Here is a 27,841-nt window from a genome sequence, read left to right as displayed (position 1 = left end):
AGCACCCCTTTTCACTCCTTCTTGCTTCAGCTGGCCTCCCACAGCAACTTGACGCCCTCAAGCCTCACTCCGCTCGTACCTCTTGCACACTCTGCACCAAAAAACAGCACTTTCGCAAAGCTGTCTTGCAGCAAATAGCACAGGCACACTTCATGCTTTCCTTCACTGGTCTGTGCCGTGCCAAACTACACATACAGGAGGCCGGGGGGGGGGTGGGAATCCTTTCCCCATGTGTTTCTCGCTCACCGTGAACGCGTTAACCTTTTACTTGAACCTTCTCACCTTCTCTGTCCTGTCCCAGGCCTTAGTAAAGGCAATCCAAAAAAACGCCCTCTGCAGCAGGAGGAGCAGCCGCCGCCGCCGCCGCCGCCGCCTCACGCTACGCCCGATGCCCACAGCAAGTAACGCCGCGGACCATTCTAATTGCGTGCTGTCGAAATGCATCGGCGTACCCGTTTCGGCCTTTGCACACAAAGCCAAAGGAGCTTGTCTGCTACCTGGTCCAGGGAGAGGTGGGGCCTGCATCTCCCCCTTGCGCACCTCGCCAGGCCGTGCCTCGCAAAACGCACCGCGCTCTAGCCTCCCAACACTTGGGAAGGGCTTGGCCTGCTCTTGTTACCGATGCTCTCTGTCTGGCAGTTCTGCTGGACTGCTGTATGCTAGCCTCCCAGCTGGGTGCGAAATACAAGGAGACTGCTGCTATGAAAGAGTTGTGAGGAGAAAAAAATAAAAGAAAATAAAATGAATAACTGACCACAGTGTCTTAAAAATACTCCTGGTGTGACGAGGAAGAGGGCACGTCACAGAAGAAGAGGAGTAAAATGACAGGCTCCTTCGCCTACGGCCATACCACCCTGAATACGCCCGATCTCGTCTGATCTCGGAAGCTAAGCAGGGTTGGGCCTGGTTAGTACTTGGATGGGAGACCGCCTGGGAATACCAGGTGTTGTAGGCTTTTGCTTTTCTCTCTTTTTTTTTTTTCCCGTACCCCACCACCAACAGAGGGCGACAGAGTCACCAGAAGCTAACAAAACTCTAAGGCCCTTTCTTTCTAGCACCCCTTTTCACTCCTTCTTGCTTCAGCTGGCCTCCCACAGCAACTTGACGCCCTCAAGCCTCACTCCGCTCGTACCTCTTGCACACTCTGCACCAAAAAACAGCACTTTCGCAAAGCTGTCTTGCAGCAAATAGCACAGGCACGCTTCATGCTTTCCTTCACTGGTCTGTGCCGTGCCAAACTACACATACAGGAGGCCGGGGGGGGTGGGAATCCTTTCCCCATGTGTTTCTCGCTCACCGTGAACGCGTTAACCTTTTACTTGAACCTTCTCACCTTCTCTGTCCTGTCCCAGGCCTTAGTAAAGGCAATCCAAAAAAACGCCCTCTGCAGCAGGAGGAGCAGCCGCCGCCGCCGCCGCCTCACGCTACGCCCGATGCCCACAGCAAGTAACGCCGCGGACCATTCTAATTGCGTGCTGTCGAAATGCATCGGCGTACCCGTTTCGGCCTTTGCACACAAAGCCAAAGGAGCTTGTCTGCTACCTGGTCCAGGGAGAGGTGGGGCCTGCATCTCCCCCTTGCGCACCTCGCCAGGCCGTGCCTCGCAAAACGCACCGCGCTCTAGCCTCCCAACACTTGGGAAGGGCTTGGCCTGCTCTTGTTACCGATGCTCTCTGTCTGGCAGTTCTGCTGGACTGCTGTATGCTAGCCTCCCAGCTGGGTGCGAAATACAAGGAGACTGCTGCTATGAAAGAGTTGTGAGGAGAAAAAAATAAAAGAAAATAAAATGAATAACTGACCACAGTGTCTTAAAAATACTCCTGGTGTGACGAGGAAGAGGGCACGTCACAGAAGAAGAGGAGTAAAATGACAGGCTCCTTCGCCTACGGCCATACCACCCTGAATACGCCCGATCTCGTCTGATCTCGGAAGCTAAGCAGGGTTGGGCCTGGTTAGTACTTGGATGGGAGACCGCCTGGGAATACCAGGTGTTGTAGGCTTTTGCTTTTCTCTCTTTTTTTTTTTCCCGTACCCCACCACCAACAGAGGGCGACAGAGTCACCAGAAGCTAACAAAACTCTAAGGCCCTTTCTTTCTAGCACCCCTTTTCACTCCTTCTTGCTTCAGCTGGCCTCCCACAGCAACTTGACGCCCTCAAGCCTCACTCCGCTCGTACCTCTTGCACACTCTGCACCAAAAAACAGCACTTTCGCAAAGCTGTCTTGCAGCAAATAGCACAGGCACGCTTCATGCTTTCCTTCACTGGTCTGTGCCGTGCCAAACTACACATACAGGAGGCCGGGGGGGGTGGGAATCCTTTCCCCATGTGTTTCTCGCTCACCGTGAACGCGTTAACCTTTTACTTGAACCTTCTCACCTTCTCTGTCCTGTCCCAGGCCTTAGTAAAGGCAATCCAAAAAAACGCCCTCTGCAGCAGGAGGAGCAGCCGCCGCCGCCGCCGCCTCACGCTACGCCCGATGCCCACAGCAAGTAACGCCGCGGACCATTCTAATTGCGTGCTGTCGAAATGCATCGGCGTACCCGTTTCGGCCTTTGCACACAAAGCCAAAGGAGCTTGTCTGCTACCTGGTCCAGGGAGAGGTGGGGCCTGCATCTCCCCCTTGCGCACCTCGCCAGGCCGTGCCTCGCAAAACGCACCGCGCTCTAGCCTCCCAACACTTGGGAAGGGCTTGGCCTGCTCTTGTTACCGATGCTCTCTGTCTGGCAGTTCTGCTGGACTGCTGTATGCTAGCCTCCCAGCTGGGTGCGAAATACAAGGAGACTGCTGCTATGAAAGAGTTGTGAGGAGAAAAAAATAAACGAAAATAAAATGAATAACTGACCACAGTGTCTTAAAAATACTCCTGGTGTGACGAGGAAGAGGGCACGTCACAGAAGAAGAGGAGTAAAATGACAGGCTCCTTCGCCTACGGCCATACCACCCTGAATACGCCCGATCTCGTCTGATCTCGGAAGCTAAGCAGGGTTGGGCCTGGTTAGTACTTGGATGGGAGACCGCCTGGGAATACCAGGTGTTGTAGGCTTTTGCTTTTCTCTCTTTTTTTTTTTCCCGTACCCCACCACCAACAGAGGGCGACAGAGTCACCAGAAGCTAACAAAACTCTAAGGCCCTTTCTTTCTAGCACCCCTTTTCACTCCTTCTTGCTTCAGCTGGCCTCCCACAGCAACTTGACGCCCTCAAGCCTCACTCCGCTCGTACCTCTTGCACACTCTGCACCAAAAAACAGCACTTTCGCAAAGCTGTCTTGCAGCAAATAGCACAGGCACACTTCATGCTTTCCTTCACTGGTCTGTGCCGTGCCAAACTACACATACAGGAGGCCGGGGGGGGGGTGGGAATCCTTTCCCCATGTGTTTCTCGCTCACCCTGAACGCGTTAACCTTTTACTTGAACCTTCTCACCTTCTCTGTCCTGTCCCAGGCCTTAGTAAAGGCAATCCAAAAAAACGCCCTCTGCAGCAGGAGGAGCAGCCGCCGCCGCCGCCGCCGCCTCACGCTACGCCCGATGCCCACAGCAAGTAACGCCGCGGACCATTCTAATTGCGTGCTGTCGAAATGCATCGGCGTACCCGTTTCGGCCTTTGCACACAAAGCCAAAGGAGCTTGTCTGCTACCTGGTCCAGGGAGAGGTGGGGCCTGCATCTCCCCCTTGCGCACCTCGCCAGGCCGTGCCTCGCAAAACGCACCGCGCTCTAGCCTCCCAACACTTGGGAAGGGCTTGGCCTGCTCTTGTTACCGATGCTCTCTGTCTGGCAGTTCTGCTGGACTGCTGTATGCTAGCCTCCCAGCTGGGTGCGAAATACAAGGAGACTGCTGCTATGAAAGAGTTGTGAGGAGAAAAAAATAAAAGAAAATAAAATGAATAACTGACCACAGTGTCTTAAAAATACTCCTGGTGTGACGAGGAAGAGGGCACGTCACAGAAGAAGAGGAGTAAAATGACAGGCTCCTTCGCCTACGGCCATACCACCCTGAATACGCCCGATCTCGTCTGATCTCGGAAGCTAAGCAGGGTTGGGCCTGGTTAGTACTTGGATGGGAGACCGCCTGGGAATACCAGGTGTTGTAGGCTTTTGCTTTTCTCTCTTTTTTTTTTTTCCCATACCCCACCACCAACAGAGGGCGACAGAGTCACCAGAAGCTAACAAAACTCTAAGGCCCTTTCTTTCTAGCACCCCTTTTCACTCCTTCTTGCTTCAGCTGGCCTCCCACAGCAACTTGACGCCCTCAAGCCTCACTCCGCTCGTACCTCTTGCACACTCTGCACCAAAAAACAGCACTTTCGCAAAGCTGTCTTGCAGCAAATAGCACAGGCACGCTTCATGCTTTCCTTCACTGGTCTGTGCCGTGCCAAACTACACATACAGGAGGCCGGGGGGGGTGGGAATCCTTTCCCCATGTGTTTCTCGCTCACCGTGAACGCGTTAACCTTTTACTTGAACCTTCTCACCTTCTCTGTCCTGTCCCAGGCCTTAGTAAAGGCAATCCAAAAAAACGCCCTCTGCAGCAGGAGGAGCAGCCGCCGCCGCCGCCGCCTCACGCTACGCCCGATGCCCACAGCAAGTAACGCCGCGGACCATTCTAATTGCGTGCTGTCGAAATGCATCGGCGTACCCGTTTCGGCCTTTGCACACAAAGCCAAAGGAGCTTGTCTGCTACCTGGTCCAGGGAGAGGTGGGGCCTGCATCTCCCCCTTGCGCACCTCGCCAGGCCGTGCCTCGCAAAACGCACCGCGCTCTAGCCTCCCAACACTTGGGAAGGGCTTGGCCTGCTCTTGTTACCGATGCTCTCTGTCTGGCAGTTCTGCTGGACTGCTGTATGCTAGCCTCCCAGCTGGGTGCGAAATACAAGGAGACTGCTGCTATGAAAGAGTTGTGAGGAGAAAAAAATAAAAGAAAATAAAATGAATAACTGACCACAGTGTCTTAAAAATACTCCTGGTGTGACGAGGAAGAGGGCACGTCACAGAAGAAGAGGAGTAAAATGACAGGCTCCTTCGCCTACGGCCATACCACCCTGAATACGCCCGATCTCGTCTGATCTCGGAAGCTAAGCAGGGTTGGGCCTGGTTAGTACTTGGATGGGAGACCGCCTGGGAATACCAGGTGTTGTAGGCTTTTGCTTTTCTCTCTTTTTTTTTTTCCCGTACCCCACCACCAACAGAGGGCGACAGAGTCACCAGAAGCTAACAAAACTCTAAGGCCCTTTCTTTCTAGCACCCCTTTTCACTCCTTCTTGCTTCAGCTGGCCTCCCACAGCAACTTGACGCCCTCAAGCCTCACTCCGCTCGTACCTCTTGCACACTCTGCACCAAAAAACAGCACTTTCGCAAAGCTGTCTTGCAGCAAATAGCACAGGCACGCTTCATGCTTTCCTTCACTGGTCTGTGCCGTGCCAAACTACACATACAGGAGGCCGGGGGGGGTGGGAATCCTTTCCCCATGTGTTTCTCGCTCACCGTGAACGCGTTAACCTTTTACTTGAACCTTCTCACCTTCTCTGTCCTGTCCCAGGCCTTAGTAAAGGCAATCCAAAAAAACGCCCTCTGCAGCAGGAGGAGCAGCCGCCGCCGCCGCCGCCTCACGCTACGCCCGATGCCCACAGCAAGTAACGCCGCGGACCATTCTAATTGCGTGCTGTCGAAATGCATCGGCGTACCCGTTTCGGCCTTTGCACACAAAGCCAAAGGAGCTTGTCTGCTACCTGGTCCAGGGAGAGGTGGGGCCTGCATCTCCCCCTTGCGCACCTCGCCAGGCCGTGCCTCGCAAAACGCACCGCGCTCTAGCCTCCCAACACTTGGGAAGGGCTTGGCCTGCTCTTGTTACCGATGCTCTCTGTCTGGCAGTTCTGCTGGACTGCTGTATGCTAGCCTCCCAGCTGGGTGCGAAATACAAGGAGACTGCTGCTATGAAAGAGTTGTGAGGAGAAAAAAATAAACGAAAATAAAATGAATAACTGACCACAGTGTCTTAAAAATACTCCTGGTGTGACGAGGAAGAGGGCACGTCACAGAAGAAGAGGAGTAAAATGACAGGCTCCTTCGCCTACGGCCATACCACCCTGAATACGCCCGATCTCGTCTGATCTCGGAAGCTAAGCAGGGTTGGGCCTGGTTAGTACTTGGATGGGAGACCGCCTGGGAATACCAGGTGTTGTAGGCTTTTGCTTTTCTCTCTTTTTTTTTTTCCCGTACCCCACCACCAACAGAGGGCGACAGAGTCACCAGAAGCTAACAAAACTCTAAGGCCCTTTCTTTCTAGCACCCCTTTTCACTCCTTCTTGCTTCAGCTGGCCTCCCACAGCAACTTGACGCCCTCAAGCCTCACTCCGCTCGTACCTCTTGCACACTCTGCACCAAAAAACAGCACTTTCGCAAAGCTGTCTTGCAGCAAATAGCACAGGCACACTTCATGCTTTCCTTCACTGGTCTGTGCCGTGCCAAACTACACATACAGGAGGCCGGGGGGGGGGTGGGAATCCTTTCCCCATGTGTTTCTCGCTCACCCTGAACGCGTTAACCTTTTACTTGAACCTTCTCACCTTCTCTGTCCTGTCCCAGGCCTTAGTAAAGGCAATCCAAAAAAACGCCCTCTGCAGCAGGAGGAGCAGCCGCCGCCGCCGCCGCCGCCTCACGCTACGCCCGATGCCCACAGCAAGTAACGCCGCGGACCATTCTAATTGCGTGCTGTCGAAATGCATCGGCGTACCCGTTTCGGCCTTTGCACACAAAGCCAAAGGAGCTTGTCTGCTACCTGGTCCAGGGAGAGGTGGGGCCTGCATCTCCCCCTTGCGCACCTCGCCAGGCCGTGCCTCGCAAAACGCACCGCGCTCTAGCCTCCCAACACTTGGGAAGGGCTTGGCCTGCTCTTGTTACCGATGCTCTCTGTCTGGCAGTTCTGCTGGACTGCTGTATGCTAGCCTCCCAGCTGGGTGCGAAATACAAGGAGACTGCTGCTATGAAAGAGTTGTGAGGAGAAAAAAATAAAAGAAAATAAAATGAATAACTGACCACAGTGTCTTAAAAATACTCCTGGTGTGACGAGGAAGAGGGCACGTCACAGAAGAAGAGGAGTAAAATGACAGGCTCCTTCGCCTACGGCCATACCACCCTGAATACGCCCGATCTCGTCTGATCTCGGAAGCTAAGCAGGGTTGGGCCTGGTTAGTACTTGGATGGGAGACCGCCTGGGAATACCAGGTGTTGTAGGCTTTTGCTTTTCTCTCTTTTTTTTTTTTCCCATACCCCACCACCAACAGAGGGCGACAGAGTCACCAGAAGCTAACAAAACTCTAAGGCCCTTTCTTTCTAGCACCCCTTTTCACTCCTTCTTGCTTCAGCTGGCCTCCCACAGCAACTTGACGCCCTCAAGCCTCACTCCGCTCGTACCTCTTGCACACTCTGCACCAAAAAACAGCACTTTCGCAAAGCTGTCTTGCAGCAAATAGCACAGGCACGCTTCATGCTTTCCTTCACTGGTCTGTGCCGTGCCAAACTACACATACAGGAGGCCGGGGGGGGTGGGAATCCTTTCCCCATGTGTTTCTCGCTCACCGTGAACGCGTTAACCTTTTACTTGAACCTTCTCACCTTCTCTGTCCTGTCCCAGGCCTTAGTAAAGGCAATCCAAAAAAACGCCCTCTGCAGCAGGAGGAGCAGCCGCCGCCGCCGCCGCCTCACGCTACGCCCGATGCCCACAGCAAGTAACGCCGCGGACCATTCTAATTGCGTGCTGTCGAAATGCATCGGCGTACCCGTTTCGGCCTTTGCACACAAAGCCAAAGGAGCTTGTCTGCTACCTGGTCCAGGGAGAGGTGGGGCCTGCATCTCCCCCTTGCGCACCTCGCCAGGCCGTGCCTCGCAAAACGCACCGCGCTCTAGCCTCCCAACACTTGGGAAGGGCTTGGCCTGCTCTTGTTACCGATGCTCTCTGTCTGGCAGTTCTGCTGGACTGCTGTATGCTAGCCTCCCAGCTGGGTGCGAAATACAAGGAGACTGCTGCTATGAAAGAGTTGTGAGGAGAAAAAAATAAAAGAAAATAAAATGAATAACTGACCACAGTGTCTTAAAAATACTCCTGGTGTGACGAGGAAGAGGGCACGTCACAGAAGAAGAGGAGTAAAATGACAGGCTCCTTCGCCTACGGCCATACCACCCTGAATACGCCCGATCTCGTCTGATCTCAGAAGCTAAGCAGGGTTGGGCCTGGTTAGTACTTGGATGGGAGACCGCCTGGGAATACCAGGTGTTGTAGGCTTTTGCTTTTCTCTCTTTTTTTTTTTCCCGTACCCCACCACCAACAGAGGGCGACAGAGTCACCAGAAGCTAACAAAACTCTAAGGCCCTTTCTTTCTAGCACCCCTTTTCACTCCTTCTTGCTTCAGCTGGCCTCCCACAGCAACTTGACGCCCTCAAGCCTCACTCCGCTCGTACCTCTTGCACACTCTGCACCAAAAAACAGCACTTTCGCAAAGCTGTCTTGCAGCAAATAGCACAGGCACGCTTCATGCTTTCCTTCACTGGTCTGTGCCGTGCCAAACTACACATACAGGAGGCCGGGGGGGGTGGGAATCCTTTCCCCATGTGTTTCTCGCTCACCGTGAACGCGTTAACCTTTTACTTGAACCTTCTCACCTTCTCTGTCCTGTCCCAGGCCTTAGTAAAGGCAATCCAAAAAAACGCCCTCTGCAGCAGGAGGAGCAGCCGCCGCCGCCGCCTCACGCTACGCCCGATGCCCACAGCAAGTAACGCCGCGGACCATTCTAATTGCGTGCTGTCGAAATGCATCGGCGTACCCGTTTCGGCCTTTGCACACAAAGCCAAAGGAGCTTGTCTGCTACCTGGTCCAGGGAGAGGTGGGGCCTGCATCTCCCCCTTGCGCACCTCGCCAGGCCGTGCCTCGCAAAACGCACCGCGCTCTAGCCTCCCAACACTTGGGAAGGGCTTGGCCTGCTCTTGTTACCGATGCTCTCTGTCTGGCAGTTCTGCTGGACTGCTGTATGCTAGCCTCCCAGCTGGGTGCGAAATACAAGGAGACTGCTGCTATGAAAGAGTTGTGAGGAGAAAAAAATAAAAGAAAATAAAATGAATAACTGACCACAGTGTCTTAAAAATACTCCTGGTGTGACGAGGAAGAGGGCACGTCACAGAAGAAGAGGAGTAAAATGACAAGCTCCTTCGCCTACGGCCATACCACCCTGAATACGCCCGATCTCGTCTGATCTCGGAAGCTAAGCAGGGTTGGGCCTGGTTAGTACTTGGATGGGAGACCGCCTGGGAATACCAGGTGTTGTAGGCTTTTGCTTTTCTCTCTTTTTTTTTTTCCCGTACCCCACCACCAACAGAGGGCGACAGAGTCACCAGAAGCTAACAAAACTCTAAGGCCCTTTCTTTCTAGCACCCCTTTTCACTCCTTCTTGCTTCAGCTGGCCTCCCACAGCAACTTGACGCCCTCAAGCCTCACTCCGCTCGTACCTCTTGCACACTCTGCACCAAAAAACAGCACTTTCGCAAAGCTGTCTTGCAGCAAATAGCACAGGCACACTTCATGCTTTCCTTCACTGGTCTGTGCCGTGCCAAACTACACATACAGGAGGCCGGGGGGGGTGGGAATCCTTTCCCCATGTGTTTCTCGCTCACCGTGAACGCGTTAACCTTTTACTTGAACCTTCTCACCTTCTCTGTCCTGTCCCAGGCCTTAGTAAAGGCAATCCAAAAAAACGCCCTCTGCAGCAGGAGGAGCAGCCGCCGCCGCCGCCGCCGCCGCCGCCGCCGCCTCACGCTACGCCCGATGCCCACAGCAAGTAACGCCGCGGACCATTCTAATTGCGTGCTGTCGAAATGCATCGGCGTACCCGTTTCGGCCTTTGCACACAAAGCCAAAGGAGCTTGTCTGCTACCTGGTCCAGGGAGAGGTGGGGCCTGCATCTCCCCCTTGCGCACCTCGCCAGGCCGTGCCTCGCAAAACGCACCGCGCTCTAGCCTCCCAACACTTGGGAAGGGCTTGGCCTGCTCTTGTTACCGATGCTCTCTGTCTGGCAGTTCTGCTGGACTGCTGTATGCTAGCCTCCCAGCTGGGTGCGAAATACAAGGAGACTGCTGCTATGAAAGAGTTGTGAGGAGAAAAAAATAAAAGAAAATAAAATGAATAACTGACCACAGTGTCTTAAAAATACTCCTGGTGTGACGAGGAAGAGGGCACGTCACAGAAGAAGAGGAGTAAAATGACAGGCTCCTTCGCCTACGGCCATACCACCCTGAATACGCCCGATCTTGTCTGATCTCGGAAGCTAAGCAGGGTTGGGCCTGGTTAGTACTTGGATGGGAGACCGCCTGGGAATACCAGGTGTTGTAGGCTTTTGCTTTTCTCTCTTTTTTTTTTTCCCGTACCCCACCACCAACAGAGGGCGACAGAGTCACCAGAAGCTAACAAAACTCTAAGGCCCTTTCTTTCTAGCACCCCTTTTCACTCCTTCTTGCTTCAGCTGGCCTCCCACAGCAACTTGACGCCCTCAAGCCTCACTCCGCTCGTACCTCTTGCACACTCTGCACCAAAAAACAGCACTTTCGCAAAGCTGTCTTGCAGCAAATAGCACAGGCACACTTCATGCTTTCCTTCACTGGTCTGTGCCGTGCCAAACTACACATACAGGAGGCCGGGGGGGGTGGGAATCCTTTCCCCATGTGTTTCTCGCTCACCGTGAACGCGTTAACCTTTTACTTGAACCTTCTCACCTTCTCTGTCCTGTCCCAGGCCTTAGTAAAGGCAATCCAAAAAAACGCCCTCTGCAGCAGGAGGAGCAGCCGCCGCCGCCGCCGCCTCACGCTACGCCCGATGCCCACAGCAAGTAACGCCGCGGACCATTCTAATTGCGTGCTGTCGAAATGCATCGGCGTACCCGTTTCGGCCTTTGCACACAAAGCCAAAGGAGCTTGTCTGCTACCTGGTCCAGGGAGAGGTGGGGCCTGCATCTCCCCCTTGCGCACCTCGCCAGGCCGTGCCTCGCAAAACGCACCGCGCTCTAGCCTCCCAACACTTGGGAAGGGCTTGGCCTGCTCTTGTTACCGATGCTCTCTGTCTGGCAGTTCTGCTGGACTGCTGTATGCTAGCCTCCCAGCTGGGTGCGAAATACAAGGAGACTGCTGCTATGAAAGAGTTGTGAGGAGAAAAAAATAAAAGAAAATAAAATGAATAACTGACCACAGTGTCTTAAAAATACTCCTGGTGTGACGAGGAAGAGGGCACGTCACAGAAGAAGAGGAGTAAAATGACAGGCTCCTTCGCCTACGGCCATACCACCCTGAATACGCCCGATCTCGGAAGCTAAGCAGGGTTGGGCCTGGTTAGTACTTGGATGGGAGACCGCCTGGGAATACCAGGTGTTGTAGGCTTTTGCTTTTCTCTCTTTTTTTTTTTCCCGTACCCCACCACCAACAGAGGGCGACAGAGTCACCAGAAGCTAACAAAACTCTAAGGCCCTTTCTTTCTAGCACCCCTTTTCACTCCTTCTTGCTTCAGCTGGCCTCCCACAGCAACTTGACGCCCTCAAGCCTCACTCCGCTCGTACCTCTTGCACACTCTGCACCAAAAAACAGCACTTTCGCAAAGCTGTCTTGCAGCAAATACCACAGGCACGCTTCATGCTTTCCTTCACTGGTCTGTGCCGTGCCAAACTACACATACAAGAGGCCGGGGGGGTGGGAATCCTTTCCCCATGTGTTTCTCGCTCACCGTGAACGCGTTAACCCTTTACTTGAACCTTCTCACCTTCTCTGTCCTGTCCCAGGCCTTAGTAAAGGCAATCCAAAAAAACGCCCTCTGCAGCAGGAGGAGCAGCCGCCGCCGCCGCCGCCTCACGCTACGCCCGATGCCCACAGCAAGTAACGCCGCGGACCATTCTAATTGCGTGCTGTCGAAATGCATCGGCGTACCCGTTTCGGCCTTTGCACACAAAGCCAAAGGAGCTTGTCTGCTACCTGGTCCAGGGAGAGGTGGGGCCTGCATCTCCCCCTTGCGCACCTCGCCAGGCCGTGCCTCGCAAAACGCACCGCGCTCTAGCCTCCCAACACTTGGGAAGGGCTTGGCCTGCTCTTGTTACCGATGCTCTCTGTCTGGCAGTTCTGCTGGACTGCTGTATGCTAGCCTCCCAGCTGGGTGCGAAATACAAGGAGACTGCTGCTATGAAAGAGTTGTGAGGAGAAAAAAATAAAAGAAAATAAAATGAATAACTGACCACAGTGTCTTAAAAATACTCCTGGTGTGACGAGGAAGAGGGCACGTCACAGAAGAAGAGGAGTAAAATGACAGGCTCCTTCGCCTACGGCCATACCACCCTGAATACGCCCGATCTCGTCTGATCTCGGAAGCTAAGCAGGGTTGGGCCTGGTTAGTACTTGGATGGGAGACCGCCTGGGAATACCAGGTGTTGTAGGCTTTTGCTTTTCTCTCTTTTTTTTTTTCCCGTACCCCACCACCAACAGAGGGCGACAGAGTCACCAGAAGCTAACAAAACTCTAAGGCCCTTTCTTTCTAGCACCCCTTTTCACTCCTTCTTGCTTCAGCTGGCCTCCCACAGCAACTTGACGCCCTCAAGCCTCACTCCGCTCGTACCTCTTGCACACTCTGCACCAAAAAACAGCACTTTCGCAAAGCTGTCTTGCAGCAAATAGCACAGGCACACTTCATGCTTTCCTTCACTGGTCTGTGCCGTGCCAAACTACACATACAGGAGGCCGGGGGGGGTGGGAATCCTTTCCCCATGTGTTTCTCGCTCACCGTGAACGCGTTAACCTTTTACTTGAACCTTCTCACCTTCTCTGTCCTGTCCCAGGCCTTAGTAAAGGCAATCCAAAAAAACGCCCTCTGCAGCAGGAGGAGCAGCCGCCGCCGCCGCCGCCTCACGCTACGCCTGATGCCCACAGCAAGTAACGCCGCGGACCATTCTAATTGCGTGCTGTCGAAATGCATCGGCGTACCCGTTTCGGCCTTTGCACACAAAGCCAAAGGAGCTTGTCTGCTACCTGGTCCAGGGAGAGGTGGGGCCTGCATCTCCCCCTTGCGCACCTCGCCAGGCCGTGCCTCGCAAAACGCACCGCGCTCTAGCCTCCCAACACTTGGGAAGGGCTTGGCCTGCTCTTGTTACCGATGCTCTCTGTCTGGCAGTTCTGCTGGACTGCTGTATGCTAGCCTCCCAGCTGGGTGCGAAATACAAGGAGACTGCTGCTATGAAAGAGTTGTGAGGAGAAAAAAATAAAAGAAAATAAAATGAATAACTGACCACAGTGTCTTAAAAATACTCCTGGTGTGACGAGGAAGAGGGCACGTCACAGAAGAAGAGGAGTAAAATGACAGGCTCCTTCGCCTACGGCCATACCACCCTGAATACGCCCGATCTCGTCTGATCTCGGAAGCTAAGCAGGGTTGGGCCTGGTTAGTACTTGGATGGGAGACCGCCTGGGAATACCAGGTGTTGTAGGCTTTTGCTTTTCTCTCTTTTTTTTTTTCCCGTACCCCACCACCAACAGAGGGCGACAGAGTCACCAGAAGCTAACAAAACTCTAAGGCCCTTTCTTTCTAGCACCCCTTTTCACTCCTTCTTGCTTCAGCTGGCCTCCCACAGCAACTTGACGCCCTCAAGCCTCACTCCGCTCGTACCTCTTGCACACTCTGCACCAAAAAACAGCACTTTCGCAAAGCTGTCTTGCAGCAAATAGCACAGGCACGCTTCATGCTTTCCTTCACTGGTCTGTGCCGTGCCAAACTACACATACAGGAGGCCGGGGGGGGTGGGAATCCTTTCCCCATGTGTTTCTCGCTCACCGTGAACGCGTTAACCTTTTACTTGAACCTTCTCACCTTCTCTGTCCTGTCCCAGGCCTTAGTAAAGGCAATCCAAAAAAACGCCCTCTGCAGCAGGAGGAGCAGCCGCCGCCGCCGCCGCCGCCTCACGCTACGCCCGATGCCCACAGCAAGTAACGACGCGGACCATTCTAATTGCGTGCTGTCGAAATGCATCGGCGTACCCGTTTCGGCCTTTGCACACAAAGCCAAAGGAGCTTGTCTGCTACCTGGTCCAGGGAGAGGTGGGGCCTGCATCTCCCCCTTGCGCACCTCGCCAGGCCGTGCCTCGCAAAACGCACCGCGCTCTAGCCTCCCAACACTTGGGAAGGGCTTGGCCTGCTCTTGTTACCGATGCTCTCTGTCTGGCAGTTCTGCTGGACTGCTGTATGCTAGCCTCCCAGCTGGGTGCGAAATACAAGGAGACTGCTGCTATGAAAGAGTTGTGAGGAGAAAAAAATAAAAGAAAATAAAATGAATAACTGACCACAGTGTCTTAAAAATACTCCTGGTGTGACGAGGAAGAGGGCACATCACAGAAGAAGAGGAGTAAAATGACAGGCTCCTTCGCCTACGGCCATACCACCCTGAATACGCCCGATCTCGTCTGATCTCGGAAGCTAAGCAGGGTTGGGCCTGGTTAGTACTTGGATGGGAGACCGCCTGGGAATACCAGGTGTTGTAGGCTTTTGCTTTTCTCTCTTTTTTTTTTTCCCGTACCCCACCACCAACAGAGGGCGACAGAGTCACCAGAAGCTAACAAAACTCTAAGGCCCTTTCTTTCTAGCACCCCTTTTCACTCCTTCTTGCTTCAGCTGGCCTCCCACAGCAACTTGACGCCCTCAAGCCTCACTCCGCTCGTACCTCTTGCACACTCTGCACCAAAAAACAGCACTTTCGCAAAGCTGTCTTGCAGCAAATAGCACAGGCACGCTTCATGCTTTCCTTCACTGGTCTGTGCCGTGCCAAACTACACATACATGAGGCCGGGGGGGTGGGAATCCTTTCCCCATGTGTTTCTCGCTCACCGTGAACGCGTTAACCTTTTACTTGAACCTTCTCACCTTCTCTGTCCTGTCCCAGGCCTTAGTAAAGGCAATCCAAAAAAACGCCCTCTGCAGCAGGAGGAGCAGCAGCCGCCGCCGCCGCCTCACGCTACGCCCGATGCCCACAGCAAGTAACGCCGCGGACCATTCTAATTGCGTGCTGTCGAAATGCATCGGCGTACCCGTTTCGGCCTTTGCACACAAAGCCAAAGGAGCTTGTCTGCTACCTGGTCCAGGGAGAGGTGGGGCCTGCATCTCCCCCTTGCGCACCTCGCCAGGCCGTGCCTCGCAAAACGCACCGTGCTCTAGCCTCCCAACACTTGGGAAGGGCTTGGCCTGCTCTTGTTACCGATGCTCTCTGTCTGGCAGTTCTGCTGGACTGCTGTATGCTAGCCTCCCAGCTGGGTGCGAAATACAAGGAGACTGCTGCTATGAAAGAGTTGTGAGGAGAAAAAAATAAAAGAAAATAAAATGAATAACTGACCACAGTGTCTTAAAAATACTCCTGGTGTGACGAGGAAGAGGGCACGTCACAGAAGAAGAGGAGTAAAATGACAGGCTCTTTCGTCTACGGCCATACCACCCTGAATACGCCCGATCTCGTCTGATCTCGGAAGCTAAGCAGGGTTGGGCCTGGTTAGTACTTGGATGGGAGACCGCCTGGGAATACCAGGTGTTGTAGGCTTTTGCTTTTCTCTCTTTTTTTTTTTTCCCGTACCCCACCACCAACAGAGGGCGACAGAGTCACCAGAAGCTAACAAAACTCTAAGGCCCTTTCTTTCTAGCACCCCTTTTCACTCCTTCTTGCTTCAGCTGGCCTCCCACAGCAACTTGACGCCCTCAAGCCTCACTCCGCTCGTACCTCTTGCACACTCTGCACCAAAAAACAGCACTTTCGCAAAGCTGTCTTGCAGCAAATAGCACAGGCACGCTTCATGCTTTCCTTCACTGGTCTGTGCCGTGCCAAACTACACATACAGGAGGCCGGGGGGGGTGGGAATCCTTTCCCCATGTGTTTCTCGCTCACCGTGAACGCGTTAACCTTTTACTTGAACCTTCTCACCTTCTCTGTCCTGTCCCAGGCCTTAGTAAAGGCAATCCAAAAAAACGCCCTCTGCAGCAGGAGGAGCAGCCGCCGCCGCCGCCGCCTCACGCTACGCCCGATGCCCACAGCAAGTAACGCCGCGGACCATTCTAATTGCGTGCTGTCGAAATGCATCGGCGTACCCGTTTCGGCCTTTGCACACAAAGCCAAAGGAGCTTGTCTGCTACCTGGTCCAGGGAGAGGTGGGGCCTGCATCTCCCCCTTGCGCACCTCGCCAGGCCGTGCCTCGCAAAACGCACCGCGCTCTAGCCTCCCAACACTTGGGAAGGGCTTGGCCTGCTCTTGTTACCGATGCTCTCTGTCTGGCAGTTCTGCTGGACTGCTGTATGCTAGCCTCCCAGCTGGGTGCGAAATACAAGGAGACTGCTGCTATGAAAGAGTTGTGAGGAGAAAAAAATAAAAGAAAATAAAATGAATAACTGACCACAGTGTCTTAAAAATACTCCTGGTGTGACGAGGAAGAGGGCACGTCACAGAAGAAGAGGAGTAAAATGACAGGCTCCTTCGCCTACGGCCATACCACCCTGAATACGCCCGATCTCGTCTGATCTCGGAAGCTAAGCAGGGTTGGGCCTGGTTAGTACTTGGATGGGAGACCGCCTGGGAATACCAGGTGTTGTAGGCTTTTGCTTTTCTCTCTTTTTTTTTTTCCCGTACCCCACCACCAACAGAGGGCGACAGAGTCACCAGAAGCTAACAAAACTCTAAGGCCCTTTCTTTCTAGCACCCCTTTTCACTCCTTCTTGCTTCAGCTGGCCTCCCACAGCAACTTGACGCCCTCAAGCCTCACTCCGCTCGTACCTCTTGCACACTCTGCACCAAAAAACAGCACTTTCGCAAAGCTGTCTTGCAGCAAATAGCACAGGCACGCTTCATGCTTTCCTTCACTGGTCTGTGCCGTGCCAAACTACACATACAGGAGGCCGGGGGGGGGTGGGAATCCTTTCCCCATGTGTTTCTCGCTCACCGTGAACGCGTTAACCTTTTACTTGAACCTTCTCACCTTCTCTGTCCTGTCCCAGGCCTTAGTAAAGGCAATCCAAAAAAACGCCCTCTGCAGCAGGAGGAGCAGCAGCCGCCGCCGCCTCACGCTACGCCCGATGCCCACAGCAAGTAACGCCGCGGACCATTCTAATTGCGTGCTGTCGAAATGCATCGGCGTACCCGTTTCGGCCTTTGCACACAAAGCCAAAGGAGCTTGTCTGCTACCTGGTCCAGGGAGAGGTGGGGCCTGCATCTCCCCCTTGCGCACCTCGCCAGGCCGTGCCTCGCAAAACGCACCGTGCTCTAGCCTCCCAACACTTGGGAAGGGCTTGGCCTGCTCTTGTTACCGATGCTCTCTGTCTGGCAGTTCTGCTGGACTGCTGTATGCTAGCCTCCCAGCTGGGTGCGAAATACAAGGAGACTGCTGCTATGAAAGAGTTGTGAGGAGAAAAAAATAAAAGAAAATAAAATGAATAACTGACCACAGTGTCTTAAAAATACTCCTGGTGTGACGAGGAAGAGGGCACGTCACAGAAGAAGAGGAGTAAAATGACAGGCTCCTTCGCCTACGGCCATACCACCCTGAATACGCCCGATCTCGGAAGCTAAGCAGGGTTGGGCCTGGTTAGTACTTGGATGGGAGACCGCCTGGGAATACCAGGTGTTGTAGGCTTTTGCTTTTCTCTCTTTTTTTTTTTCCCGTACCCCACCACCAACAGAGGGCGACAGAGTCACCAGAAGCTAACAAAACTCTAAGGCCCTTTCTTTCTAGCACCCCTTTTCACTCCTTCTTGCTTCAGCTGGCCTCCCACAGCAACTTGACGCCCTCAAGCCTCACTCCGCTCGTACCTCTTGCACACTCTGCACCAAAAAACAGCACTTTCGCAAAGCTGTCTTGCAGCAAATACCACAGGCACGCTTCATGCTTTCCTTCACTGGTCTGTGCCGTGCCAAACTACACATACAAGAGGCCGGGGGGGTGGGAATCCTTTCCCCATGTGTTTCTTGCTCACCGTGAACGCGTTAACCCTTTACTTGAACCTTCTCACCTTCTCTGTCCTGTCCCAGGCCTTAGTAAAGGCAATCCAAAAAAACGCCCTCTGCAGCAGGAGGAGCAGCCGCCGCCGCCGCCGCCTCACGCTACGCCCGATGCCCACAGCAAGTAACGCCGCGGACCATTCTAATTGCGTGCTGTCGAAATGCATCGGCGTACCCGTTTCGGCCTTTGCACACAAAGCCAAAGGAGCTTGTCTGCTACCTGGTCCAGGGAGAGGTGGGGCCTGCATCTCCCCCTTGCGCACCTCGCCAGGCCGTGCCTCGCAAAACGCACCGCGCTCTAGCCTCCCAACACTTGGGAAGGGCTTGGCCTGCTCTTGTTACCGATGCTCTCTGTCTGGCAGTTCTGCTGGACTGCTGTATGCTAGCCTCCCAGCTGGGTGCGAAATACAAGGAGACTGCTGCTATGAAAGAGTTGTGAGGAGAAAAAAATAAAAGAAAATAAAATGAATAACTGACCACAGTGTCTTAAAAATACTCCTGGTGTGACGAGGAAGAGGGCACGTCACAGAAGAAGAGGAGTAAAATGACAGGCTCCTTCGCCTACGGCCATACCACCCTGAATACGCCCGATCTCGTCTGATCTCGGAAGCTAAGCAGGGTTGGGCCTGGTTAGTACTTGGATGGGAGACCGCCTGGGAATACCAGGTGTTGTAGGCTTTTGCTTTTCTCTCTTTTTTTTTTTCCCGTACCCCACCACCAACAGAGGGCGACAGAGTCACCAGAAGCTAACAAAACTCTAAGGCCCTTTCTTTCTAGCACCCCTTTTCACTCCTTCTTGCTTCAGCTGGCCTCCCACAGCAACTTGACGCCCTCAAGCCTCACTCCGCTCGTACCTCTTGCACACTCTGCACCAAAAAACAGCACTTTCGCAAAGCTGTCTTGCAGCAAATAGCACAGGCACGCTTCATGCTTTCCTTCACTGGTCTGTGCCGTGCCAAACTACACATACAGGAGGCCGGGGGGGGTGGGAATCCTTTCCCCATGTGTTTCTCGCTCACCGTGAACGCGTTAACCTTTTACTTGAACCTTCTCACCTTCTCTGTCCTGTCCCAGGCCTTAGTAAAGGCAATCCAAAAAAACGCCCTCTGCAGCAGGAGGAGCAGCCGCCGCCGCCGCCGCCTCACGCTACGCCCGATGCCCACAGCAAGTAACGCCGCGGACCATTCTAATTGCGTGCTGTCGAAATGCATCGGCGTACCCGTTTCGGCCTTTGCACACAAAGCCAAAGGAGCTTGTCTGCTACCTGGTCCAGGGAGAGGTGGGGCCTGCATCTCCCCCTTGCGCACCTCGCCAGGCCGTGCCTCGCAAAACGCACCGCGCTCTAGCCTCCCAACACTTGGGAAGGGCTTGGCCTGCTCTTGTTACCGATGCTCTCTGTCTGGCAGTTCTGCTGGACTGCTGTATGCTAGCCTCCCAGCTGGGTGCGAAATACAAGGAGACTGCTGCTATGAAAGAGTTGTGAGGAGAAAAAAATAAAAGAAAATAAAATGAATAACTGACCACAGTGTCTTAAAAATACTCCTGGTGTGACGAGGAAGAGGGCACGTCACAGAAGAAGAGGAGTAAAATGACAGGCTCCTTCGCCTACGGCCATACCACCCTGAATACGCCCGATCTCGTCTGATCTCGGAAGCTAAGCAGGGTTGGGCCTGGTTAGTACTTGGATGGGAGACCGCCTGGGAATACCAGGTGTTGTAGGCTTTTGCTTTTCTCTCTTTTTTTTTTTCCCGTACCCCACCACCAACAGAGGGCGACAGAGTCACCAGAAGCTAACAAAACTCTAAGGCCCTTTCTTTCTAGCACCCCTTTTCACTCCTTCTTGCTTCAGCTGGCCTCCCACAGCAACTTGACGCCCTCAAGCCTCACTCCGCTCGTACCTCTTGCACACTCTGCACCAAAAAACAGCACTTTCGCAAAGCTGTCTTGCAGCAAATAGCACAGGCACGCTTCATGCTTTCCTTCACTGGTCTGTGCCGTGCCAAACTACACATACAGGAGGCCGGGGGGGGTGGGAATCCTTTCCCCATGTGTTTCTCGCTCACCGTGAACGCGTTAACCTTTTACTTGAACCTTCTCACCTTCTCTGTCCTGTCCCAGGCCTTAGTAAAGGCAATCCAAAAAAACGCCCTCTGCAGCAGGAGGAGCAGCCGCCGCCGCCGCCTCACGCTACGCCCGATGCCCACAGCAAGTAACGCCGCGGACCATTCTAATTGCGTGCTGTCGAAATGCATCGGCGTACCCGTTTCGGCCTTTGCACACAAAGCCAAAGGAGCTTGTCTGCTACCTGGTCCAGGGAGAGGTGGGGCCTGCATCTCCCCCTTGCGCACCTCGCCAGGCCGTGCCTCGCAAAACGCACCGCGCTCTAGCCTCCCAACACTTGGGAAGGGCTTGGCCTGCTCTTGTTACCGATGCTCTCTGTCTGGCAGTTCTGCTGGACTGCTGTATGCTAGCCTCCCAGCTGGGTGCGAAATACAAGGAGACTGCTGCTATGAAAGAGTTGTGAGGAGAAAAAAATAAAAGAAAATAAAATGAATAACTGACCACAGTGTCTTAAAAATACTCCTGGTGTGACGAGGAAGAGGGCACGTCACAGAAGAAGAGGAGTAAAATGACAGGCTCCTTCGCCTACGGCCATACCACCCTGAATACGCCCGATCTCGTCTGATCTCGGAAGCTAAGCAGGGTTGGGCCTGGTTAGTACTTGGATGGGAGACCGCCTGGGAATACCAGGTGTTGTAGGCTTTTGCTTTTCTCTCTTTTTTTTTTTTCCCGTACCCCACCACCAACAGAGGGCGACAGAGTCACCAGAAGCTAACAAAACTCTAAGGCCCTTTCTTTCTAGCACCCCTTTTCACTCCTTCTTGCTTCAGCTGGCCTCCCACAGCAACTTGACGCCCTCAAGCCTCACTCCGCTCGTACCTCTTGCACACTCTGCACCAAAAAACAGCACTTTCGCAAAGCTGTCTTGCAGCAAATAGCACAGGCACGCTTCATGCTTTCCTTCACTGGTCTGTGCCGTGCCAAACTACACATACAGGAGGCCGGGGGGGGGTGGGAATCCTTTCCCCATGTGTTTCTCGCTCACCGTGAACGCGTTAACCTTTTACTTGAACCTTCTCACCTTCTCTGTCCTGTCCCAGGCCTTAGTAAAGGCAATCCAAAAAAACGCCCTCTGCAGCAGGAGGAGCAGCCGCCGCCGCCGCCGCCTCACGCTACGCCCGATGCCCACAGCAAGTAACGCCGCGGACCATTCTAATTGCGTGCTGTCGAAATGCAGCGGCGTACCGTTTCGGCCTTTGCACACAAAGCCAAAGGAGCTTGTCTGCTACCTGGTCCAGGGAGAGGTGGGGCCTGCATCTCCCCCTTGCGCACCTCGCCAGGCCGTGCCTCGCAAAACGCACCGCGCTCTAGCCTCCCAACACTTGGGAAGGGCTTGGCCTGCTCTTGTTACCGATGCTCTCTGTCTGGCAGTTCTGCTGGACTGCTGTATGCTAGCCTCCCAGCTGGGTGCGAAATACAAGGAGACTGCTGCTATGAAAGAGTTGTGAGGAGAAAAAAATAAAAGAAAATAAAATGAATAACTGACCACAGTGTCTTAAAAATACTCCTGGTGTGACGAGGAAGAGGGCACGTCACAGAAGAAGAGGAGTAAAATGACAGGCTCCTTCGCCTACGGCCATACCACCCTGAATACGCCCGATCTCGTCTGATCTCGGAAGCTAAGCAGGGTTGGGCCTGGTTAGTACTTGGATGGGAGACCGCCTGGGAATACCAGGTGTTGTAGGCTTTTGCTTTTCTCTCTTTTTTTTTTTCCCGTACCCCACCACCAACAGAGGGCGACAGAGTCACCAGAAGCTAACAAAACTCTAAGGCCCTTTCTTTCTAGCACCCCTTTTCACTCCTTCTTGCTTCAGCTGGCCTCCCACAGCAACTTGACGCCCTCAAGCCTCACTCCGCTCGTACCTCTTGCACACTCTGCACCAAAAAACAGCACTTTCGCAAAGCTGTCTTGCAGCAAATAGCACAGGCACGCTTCATGCTTTCCTTCACTGGTCTGTGCCGTGCCAAACTACACATACAGGAGGCCGGGGGGGGTGGGAATCCTTTCCCCATGTGTTTCTCGCTCACCGTGAACGCGTTAACCTTTTACTTGAACCTTCTCACCTTCTCTGTCCTGTCCCAGGCCTTAGTAAAGGCAATCCAAAAAAACGCCCTCTGCAGCAGGAGGAGCAGCCGCCGCCGCCGCCGCCGCCTCACGCTACGCCCGATGCCCACAGCAAGTAACGCCGCGGACCATTCTAATTGCGTGCTGTCGAAATGCATCGGCGTACCCGTTTCGGCCTTTGCACACAAAGCCAAAGGAGCTTGTCTGCTACCTGGTCCAGGGAGAGGTGGGGCCTGCATCTCCCCCTTGCGCACCTCGCCAGGCCGTGCCTCGCAAAACGCACCGCGCTCTAGCCTCCCAACACTTGGGAAGGGCTTGGCCTGCTCTTGTTACCGATGCTCTCTGTCTGGCAGTTCTGCTGGACTGCTGTATGCTAGCCTCCCAGCTGGGTGCGAAATACAAGGAGACTGCTGCTATGAAAGAGTTGTGAGGAGAAAAAAATAAACGAAAATAAAATGAATAACTGACCACAGTGTCTTAAAAATACTCCTGGTGTGACGAGGAAGAGGGCACGTCACAGAAGAAGAGGAGTAAAATGACAGGCTCCTTCGCCTACGGCCATACCACCCTGAATACGCCCGATCTCGTCTGATCTCGGAAGCTAAGCAGGGTTGGGCCTGGTTAGTACTTGGATGGGAGACCGCCTGGGAATACCAGGTGTTGTAGGCTTTTGCTTTTCTCTCTTTTTTTTTTTCCCGTACCCCACCACCAACAGAGGGCGACAGAGTCACCAGAAGCTAACAAAACTCTAAGGCCCTTTCTTTCTAGCACCCCTTTTCACTCCTTCTTGCTTCAGCTGGCCTCCCACAGCAACTTGACGCCCTCAAGCCTCACTCCGCTCGTACCTCTTGCACACTCTGCACCAAAAAACAGCACTTTCGCAAAGCTGTCTTGCAGCAAATAGCACAGGCACGCTTCATGCTTTCCTTCACTGGTCTGTGCCGTGCCAAACTACACATACAGGAGGCCGGGGGGGGTGGGAATCCTTTCCCCATGTGTTTCTCGCTCACCGTGAACGCGTTAACCTTTTACTTGAACCTTCTCACCTTCTCTGTCCTGTCCCAGGCCTTAGTAAAGGCAATCCAAAAAAACGCCCTCTGCAGCAGGAGGAGCAGCCGCCGCCGCCGCCGCCTCACGCTACGCCCGATGCCCACAGCAAGTAACGCCGCGGACCATTCTAATTGCGTGCTGTCGAAATGCATCGGCGTACCCGTTTCGGCCTTTGCACACAAAGCCAAAGGAGCTTGTCTGCTACCTGGTCCAGGGAGAGGTGGGGCCTGCATCTCCCCCTTGCGCACCTCGCCAGGCCGTGCCTCGCAAAACGCACCGCGCTCTAGCCTCCCAACACTGGGGAAGGGCTTGGCCTGCTCTTGTTACCGATGCTCTCTGTCTGGCAGTTCTGCTGGACTGCTGTATGCTAGCCTCCCAGCTGGGTGCGAAATACAAGGAGACTGCTGCTATGAAAGAGTTGTGAGGAGAAAAAAATAAAAGAAAATAAAATGAATAACTGACCACAGTGTCTTAAAAATACTCCTGGTGTGACGAGGAAGAGGGCACGTCACAGAAGAAGAGGAGTAAAATGACAGGCTCCTTCGCCTACGGCCATACCACCCTGAATACGCCCGATCTCGTCTGATCTCGGAAGCTAAGCAGGGTTGGGCCTGGTTAGTACTTGGATGGGAGACCGCCTGGGAATACCAGGTGTTGTAGGCTTTTGCTTTTCTCTCTTTTTTTTTTTCCCGTACCCCACCACCAACAGAGGGCGACAGAGTCACCAGAAGCTAACAAAACTCTAAGGCCCTTTCTTTCTAGCACCCCTTTTCACTCCTTCTTGCTTCAGCTGGCCTCCCACAGCAACTTGACGCCCTCAAGCCTCACTCCGCTCGTACCTCTTGCACACTCTGCACCAAAAAACAGCACTTTCGCAAAGCTGTCTTGCAGCAAATAGCACAGGCACGCTTCATGCTTTCCTTCACTGGTCTGTGCCGTGCCAAACTACACATACAGGAGGCCGGGGGGGGTGGGAATCCTTTCCCCATGTGTTTCTCGCTCACCGTGAACGCGTTAACCTTTTACTTGAACCTTCTCACCTTCTCTGTCCTGTCCCAGGCCTTAGTAAAGGCAATCCAAAAAAACGCCCTCTGCAGCAGGAGGAGCAGCCGCCGCCGCCGCCGCCTCACGCTACGCCCGATGCCCACAGCAAGTAACGCCGCGGACCATTCTAATTGCGTGCTGTCGAAATGCATCGGCGTACCCGTTTCGGCCTTTGCACACAAAGCCAAAGGAGCTTGTCTGCTACCTGGTCCAGGGAGAGGTGGGGCCTGCATCTCCCCCTTGCGCACCTCGCCAGGCCGTGCCTCGCAAAACGCACCGCGCTCTAGCCTCCCAACACTTGGGAAGGGCTTGGCCTGCTCTTGTTACCGATGCTCTCTGTCTGGCAGTTCTGCTGGACTGCTGTATGCTAGCCTCCCAGCTGGGTGCGAAATACAAGGAGACTGCTGCTATGAAAGAGTTGTGAGGAGAAAAAAATAAAAGAAAATAAAATGAATAACTGACCACAGTGTCTTAAAAATACTCCTGGTGTGACGAGGAAGAGGGCACGTCACAGAAGAAGAGGAGTAAAATGACAGGCTCCTTCGCCTACGGCCATACCACCCTGAATACGCCCGATCTCGTCTGATCTCGGAAGCTAAGCAGGGTTGGGCCTGGTTAGTACTTGGATGGGAGACCGCCTGGGAATACCAGGTGTTGTAGGCTTTTGCTTTTCTCTCTTTTTTTTTTTCCCGTACCCCACCACCAACAGAGGGCGACAGAGTCACCAGAAGCTAACAAAACTCTAAGGCCCTTTCTTTCTAGCACCCCTTTTCACTCCTTCTTGCTTCAGCTGGCCTCCCACAGCAACTTGACGCCCTCAAGCCTCACTCCGCTCGTACCTCTTGCACACTCTGCACCAAAAAACAGCACTTTCGCAAAGCTGTCTTGCAGCAAATAGCACAGGCACGCTTCATGCTTTCCTTCACTGGTCTGTGCCGTGCCAAACTACACATACAGGAGGCCGGGGGGGGTGGGAATCCTTTCCCCATGTGTTTCTCGCTCACCGTGAACGCGTTAACCTTTTACTTGAACCTTCTCACCTTCTCTGTCCTGTCCCAGGCCTTAGTAAAGGCAATCCAAAAAAACGCCCTCTGCAGCAGGAGGAGCAGCCGCCGCCGCCGCCGCCTCACGCTACGCCCGATGCCCACAGCAAGTAACGCCGCGGACCATTCTAATTGCGTGCTGTCGAAATGCATCGGCGTACCCGTTTCGGCCTTTGCACACAAAGCCAAAGGAGCTTGTCTGCTACCTGGTCCAGGGAGAGGTGGGGCCTGCATCTCCCCCTTGCGCACCTCGCCAGGCCGTGCCTCGCAAAACGCACCGCGCTCTAGCCTCCCAACACTTGGGAAGGGCTTGGCCTGCTCTTGTTACCGATGCTCTCTGTCTGGCAGTTCTGCTGGACTGCTGTATGCTAGCCTCCCAGCTGGGTGCGAAATACAAGGAGACTGCTGCTATGAAAGAGTTGTGAGGAGAAAAAAATAAACGAAAATAAAATGAATAACTGACCACAGTGTCTTAAAAATACTCCTGGTGTGACGAGGAAGAGGGCACGTCACAGAAGAAGAGGAGTAAAATGACAGGCTCCTTCGCCTACGGCCATACCACCCTGAATACGCCCGATCTCGTCTGATCTCGGAAGCTAAGCAGGGTTGGGCCTGGTTAGTACTTGGATGGGAGACCGCCTGGGAATACCAGGTGTTGTAGGCTTTTGCTTTTCTCTCTTTTTTTTTTTCCCGTACCCCACCACCAACAGAGGGCGACAGAGTCACCAGAAGCTAACAAAACTCTAAGGCCCTTTCTTTCTAGCACCCCTTTTCACTCCTTCTTGCTTCAGCTGGCCTCCCACAGCAACTTGACGCCCTCAAGCCTCACTCCGCTCGTACCTCTTGCACACTCTGCACCAAAAAACAGCACTTTCGCAAAGCTGTCTTGCAGCAAATAGCACAGGCACACTTCATGCTTTCCTTCACTGGTCTGTGCCGTGCCAAACTACACATACAGGAGGCCGGGGGGGGGGGGTGGGAATCCTTTCCCCATGTGTTTCTCGCTCACCGTGAACGCGTTAACCTTTTACTTGAACCTTCTCACCTTCTCTGTCCTGTCCCAGGCCTTAGTAAAGGCAATCCAAAAAAACGCCCTCTGCAGCAGGAGGAGCAGCCGCCGCCGCCGCCGCCGCCTCACGCTACGCCCGATGCCCACAGCAAGTAACGCCGCGGACCATTCTAATTGCGTGCTGTCGAAATGCATCGGCGTACCCGTTTCGGCCTTTGCACACAAAGCCAAAGGAGCTTGTCTGCTACCTGGTCCAGGGAGAGGTGGGGCCTGCATCTCCCCCTTGCGCACCTCGCCAGGCCGTGCCTCGCAAAACGCACCGCGCTCTAGCCTCCCAACACTTGGGAAGGGCTTGGCCTGCTCTTGTTACCGATGCTCTCTGTCTGGCAGTTCTGCTGGACTGCTGTATGCTAGCCTCCCAGCTGGGTGCGAAATACAAGGAGACTGCTGCTATGAAAGAGTTGTGAGGAGAAAAAAATAAAAGAAAATAAAATGAATAACTGACCACAGTGTCTTAAAAATACTCCTGGTGTGACGAGGAAGAGGGCACGTCACAGAAGAAGAGGAGTAAAATGACAGGCTCCTTCGCCTACGGCCATACCACCCTGAATACGCCCGATCTCGTCTGATCTCGGAAGCTAAGCAGGGTTGGGCCTGGTTAGTACTTGGATGGGAGACCGCCTGGGAATACCAGGTGTTGTAGGCTTTTGCTTTTCTCTCTTTTTTTTTTTTCCCGTACCCCACCACCAACAGAGGGCGACAGAGTCACCAGAAGCTAACAAAACTCTAAGGCCCTTTCTTTCTAGCACCCCTTTTCACTCCTTCTTGCTTCAGCTGGCCTCCCACAGCAACTTGACGCCCTCAAGCCTCACTCCGCTCGTACCTCTTGCACACTCTGCACCAAAAAACAGCACTTTCGCAAAGCTGTCTTGCAGCAAATAGCACAGGCACGCTTCATGCTTTCCTTCACTGGTCTGTGCCGTGCCAAACTACACATACAGGAGGCCGGGGGGGGGTGGGAATCCTTTCCCCATGTGTTTCTCGCTCACCGTGAACGCGTTAACCTTTTACTTGAACCTTCTCACCTTCTCTGTCCTGTCCCAGGCCTTAGTAAAGGCAATCCAAAAAAACGCCCTCTGCAGCAGGAGGAGCAGCCGCCGCCGCCGCCGCCTCACGCTACGCCCGATGCCCACAGCAAGTAACGCCGCGGACCATTCTAATTGCGTGCTGTCGAAATGCATCGGCGTACCGTTTCGGCCTTTGCACACAAAGCCAAAGGAGCTTGTCTGCTACCTGGTCCAGGGAGAGGTGGGGCCTGCATCTCCCCCTTGCGCACCTCGCCAGGCCGTGCCTCGCAAAACGCACCGCGCTCTAGCCTCCCAACACTTGGGAAGGGCTTGGCCTGCTCTTGTTACCGATGCTCTCTGTCTGGCAGTTCTGCTGGACTGCTGTATGCTAGCCTCCCAGCTGGGTGCGAAAT

The 27,841-nt window shown here is 53.9% G+C and overlaps 24 non-coding genes and 2 pseudogenes across 24 annotated transcripts; all 26 read left to right on the top strand.

Moving 5' to 3' along the window:
- The first annotated feature begins 836 nt into the window (after positions 1 to 836).
- LOC128504075 (5S ribosomal RNA) lies at positions 837 to 955 on the top strand. Its single transcript, XR_008355343.1, has one exon. It is a non-coding gene; the product is annotated as a 5S ribosomal RNA (ribosomal RNA).
- Positions 956 to 1,881: 926 nt separating this feature from the next.
- LOC128504073 (5S ribosomal RNA) lies at positions 1,882 to 2,000 on the top strand. The gene has a single exon (XR_008355341.1). It is a non-coding gene; the product is annotated as a 5S ribosomal RNA (ribosomal RNA).
- Positions 2,001 to 2,925: 925 nt separating this feature from the next.
- Positions 2,926 to 3,044, top strand: LOC128504072 (5S ribosomal RNA). The gene has a single exon (XR_008355340.1). It is a non-coding gene; the product is annotated as a 5S ribosomal RNA (ribosomal RNA).
- Positions 3,045 to 3,974: 930 nt separating this feature from the next.
- LOC128504071 (5S ribosomal RNA) lies at positions 3,975 to 4,093 on the top strand. Its single transcript, XR_008355339.1, has one exon. It is a non-coding gene; the product is annotated as a 5S ribosomal RNA (ribosomal RNA).
- Positions 4,094 to 5,019: 926 nt separating this feature from the next.
- LOC128504070 (5S ribosomal RNA) lies at positions 5,020 to 5,138 on the top strand. The gene has a single exon (XR_008355338.1). It is a non-coding gene; the product is annotated as a 5S ribosomal RNA (ribosomal RNA).
- A 925-nt stretch (positions 5,139 to 6,063) lies between these two features.
- On the top strand, positions 6,064 to 6,182 carry LOC128504069 (5S ribosomal RNA). Its single transcript, XR_008355337.1, has one exon. It is a non-coding gene; the product is annotated as a 5S ribosomal RNA (ribosomal RNA).
- A 930-nt stretch (positions 6,183 to 7,112) lies between these two features.
- LOC128504067 (5S ribosomal RNA) lies at positions 7,113 to 7,231 on the top strand. Its single transcript, XR_008355336.1, has one exon. It is a non-coding gene; the product is annotated as a 5S ribosomal RNA (ribosomal RNA).
- A 926-nt stretch (positions 7,232 to 8,157) lies between these two features.
- On the top strand, positions 8,158 to 8,276 carry LOC128504103 (5S ribosomal RNA). Its single transcript, XR_008355369.1, has one exon. It is a non-coding gene; the product is annotated as a 5S ribosomal RNA (ribosomal RNA).
- A 922-nt stretch (positions 8,277 to 9,198) lies between these two features.
- Positions 9,199 to 9,317, top strand: LOC128504066 (5S ribosomal RNA). The gene has a single exon (XR_008355335.1). It is a non-coding gene; the product is annotated as a 5S ribosomal RNA (ribosomal RNA).
- Positions 9,318 to 10,257: 940 nt separating this feature from the next.
- Positions 10,258 to 10,376, top strand: LOC128504101 (5S ribosomal RNA). The gene has a single exon (XR_008355367.1). It is a non-coding gene; the product is annotated as a 5S ribosomal RNA (ribosomal RNA).
- A 925-nt stretch (positions 10,377 to 11,301) lies between these two features.
- LOC128504122 (uncharacterized) lies at positions 11,302 to 11,410 on the top strand (annotated as a pseudogene).
- Positions 11,411 to 12,334: 924 nt separating this feature from the next.
- Positions 12,335 to 12,453, top strand: LOC128504065 (5S ribosomal RNA). Its single transcript, XR_008355334.1, has one exon. It is a non-coding gene; the product is annotated as a 5S ribosomal RNA (ribosomal RNA).
- Positions 12,454 to 13,378: 925 nt separating this feature from the next.
- Positions 13,379 to 13,497, top strand: LOC128504064 (5S ribosomal RNA). Its single transcript, XR_008355333.1, has one exon. It is a non-coding gene; the product is annotated as a 5S ribosomal RNA (ribosomal RNA).
- A 928-nt stretch (positions 13,498 to 14,425) lies between these two features.
- LOC128504063 (5S ribosomal RNA) lies at positions 14,426 to 14,544 on the top strand. The gene has a single exon (XR_008355332.1). It is a non-coding gene; the product is annotated as a 5S ribosomal RNA (ribosomal RNA).
- Positions 14,545 to 15,468: 924 nt separating this feature from the next.
- Positions 15,469 to 15,587, top strand: LOC128504093 (5S ribosomal RNA). Its single transcript, XR_008355360.1, has one exon. It is a non-coding gene; the product is annotated as a 5S ribosomal RNA (ribosomal RNA).
- Positions 15,588 to 16,513: 926 nt separating this feature from the next.
- On the top strand, positions 16,514 to 16,632 carry LOC128504061 (5S ribosomal RNA). Its single transcript, XR_008355330.1, has one exon. It is a non-coding gene; the product is annotated as a 5S ribosomal RNA (ribosomal RNA).
- Positions 16,633 to 17,555: 923 nt separating this feature from the next.
- On the top strand, positions 17,556 to 17,664 carry LOC128504120 (uncharacterized; annotated as a pseudogene).
- A 924-nt stretch (positions 17,665 to 18,588) lies between these two features.
- On the top strand, positions 18,589 to 18,707 carry LOC128504060 (5S ribosomal RNA). The gene has a single exon (XR_008355329.1). It is a non-coding gene; the product is annotated as a 5S ribosomal RNA (ribosomal RNA).
- A 925-nt stretch (positions 18,708 to 19,632) lies between these two features.
- LOC128504059 (5S ribosomal RNA) lies at positions 19,633 to 19,751 on the top strand. Its single transcript, XR_008355328.1, has one exon. It is a non-coding gene; the product is annotated as a 5S ribosomal RNA (ribosomal RNA).
- A 922-nt stretch (positions 19,752 to 20,673) lies between these two features.
- On the top strand, positions 20,674 to 20,792 carry LOC128504058 (5S ribosomal RNA). The gene has a single exon (XR_008355327.1). It is a non-coding gene; the product is annotated as a 5S ribosomal RNA (ribosomal RNA).
- A 926-nt stretch (positions 20,793 to 21,718) lies between these two features.
- Positions 21,719 to 21,837, top strand: LOC128504057 (5S ribosomal RNA). Its single transcript, XR_008355326.1, has one exon. It is a non-coding gene; the product is annotated as a 5S ribosomal RNA (ribosomal RNA).
- A 928-nt stretch (positions 21,838 to 22,765) lies between these two features.
- On the top strand, positions 22,766 to 22,884 carry LOC128504056 (5S ribosomal RNA). The gene has a single exon (XR_008355325.1). It is a non-coding gene; the product is annotated as a 5S ribosomal RNA (ribosomal RNA).
- A 925-nt stretch (positions 22,885 to 23,809) lies between these two features.
- On the top strand, positions 23,810 to 23,928 carry LOC128504055 (5S ribosomal RNA). The gene has a single exon (XR_008355324.1). It is a non-coding gene; the product is annotated as a 5S ribosomal RNA (ribosomal RNA).
- A 925-nt stretch (positions 23,929 to 24,853) lies between these two features.
- On the top strand, positions 24,854 to 24,972 carry LOC128504054 (5S ribosomal RNA). Its single transcript, XR_008355323.1, has one exon. It is a non-coding gene; the product is annotated as a 5S ribosomal RNA (ribosomal RNA).
- A 925-nt stretch (positions 24,973 to 25,897) lies between these two features.
- LOC128504053 (5S ribosomal RNA) lies at positions 25,898 to 26,016 on the top strand. The gene has a single exon (XR_008355322.1). It is a non-coding gene; the product is annotated as a 5S ribosomal RNA (ribosomal RNA).
- Positions 26,017 to 26,948: 932 nt separating this feature from the next.
- LOC128504051 (5S ribosomal RNA) lies at positions 26,949 to 27,067 on the top strand. The gene has a single exon (XR_008355321.1). It is a non-coding gene; the product is annotated as a 5S ribosomal RNA (ribosomal RNA).
- Positions 27,068 to 27,841: the final 774 nt, after the last annotated feature.

The sequence above is a fragment of the Spea bombifrons genome, chromosome 8 (genome assembly GCF_027358695.1).
Source record: "Spea bombifrons isolate aSpeBom1 chromosome 8, aSpeBom1.2.pri, whole genome shotgun sequence".
Lineage (NCBI taxonomy): Eukaryota > Metazoa > Chordata > Amphibia > Anura > Pelobatidae > Spea > Spea bombifrons.
The sequence above is the reverse complement of the archived record's forward strand: the minus strand, read 5'-3'. Positions and strand labels throughout refer to the sequence as shown.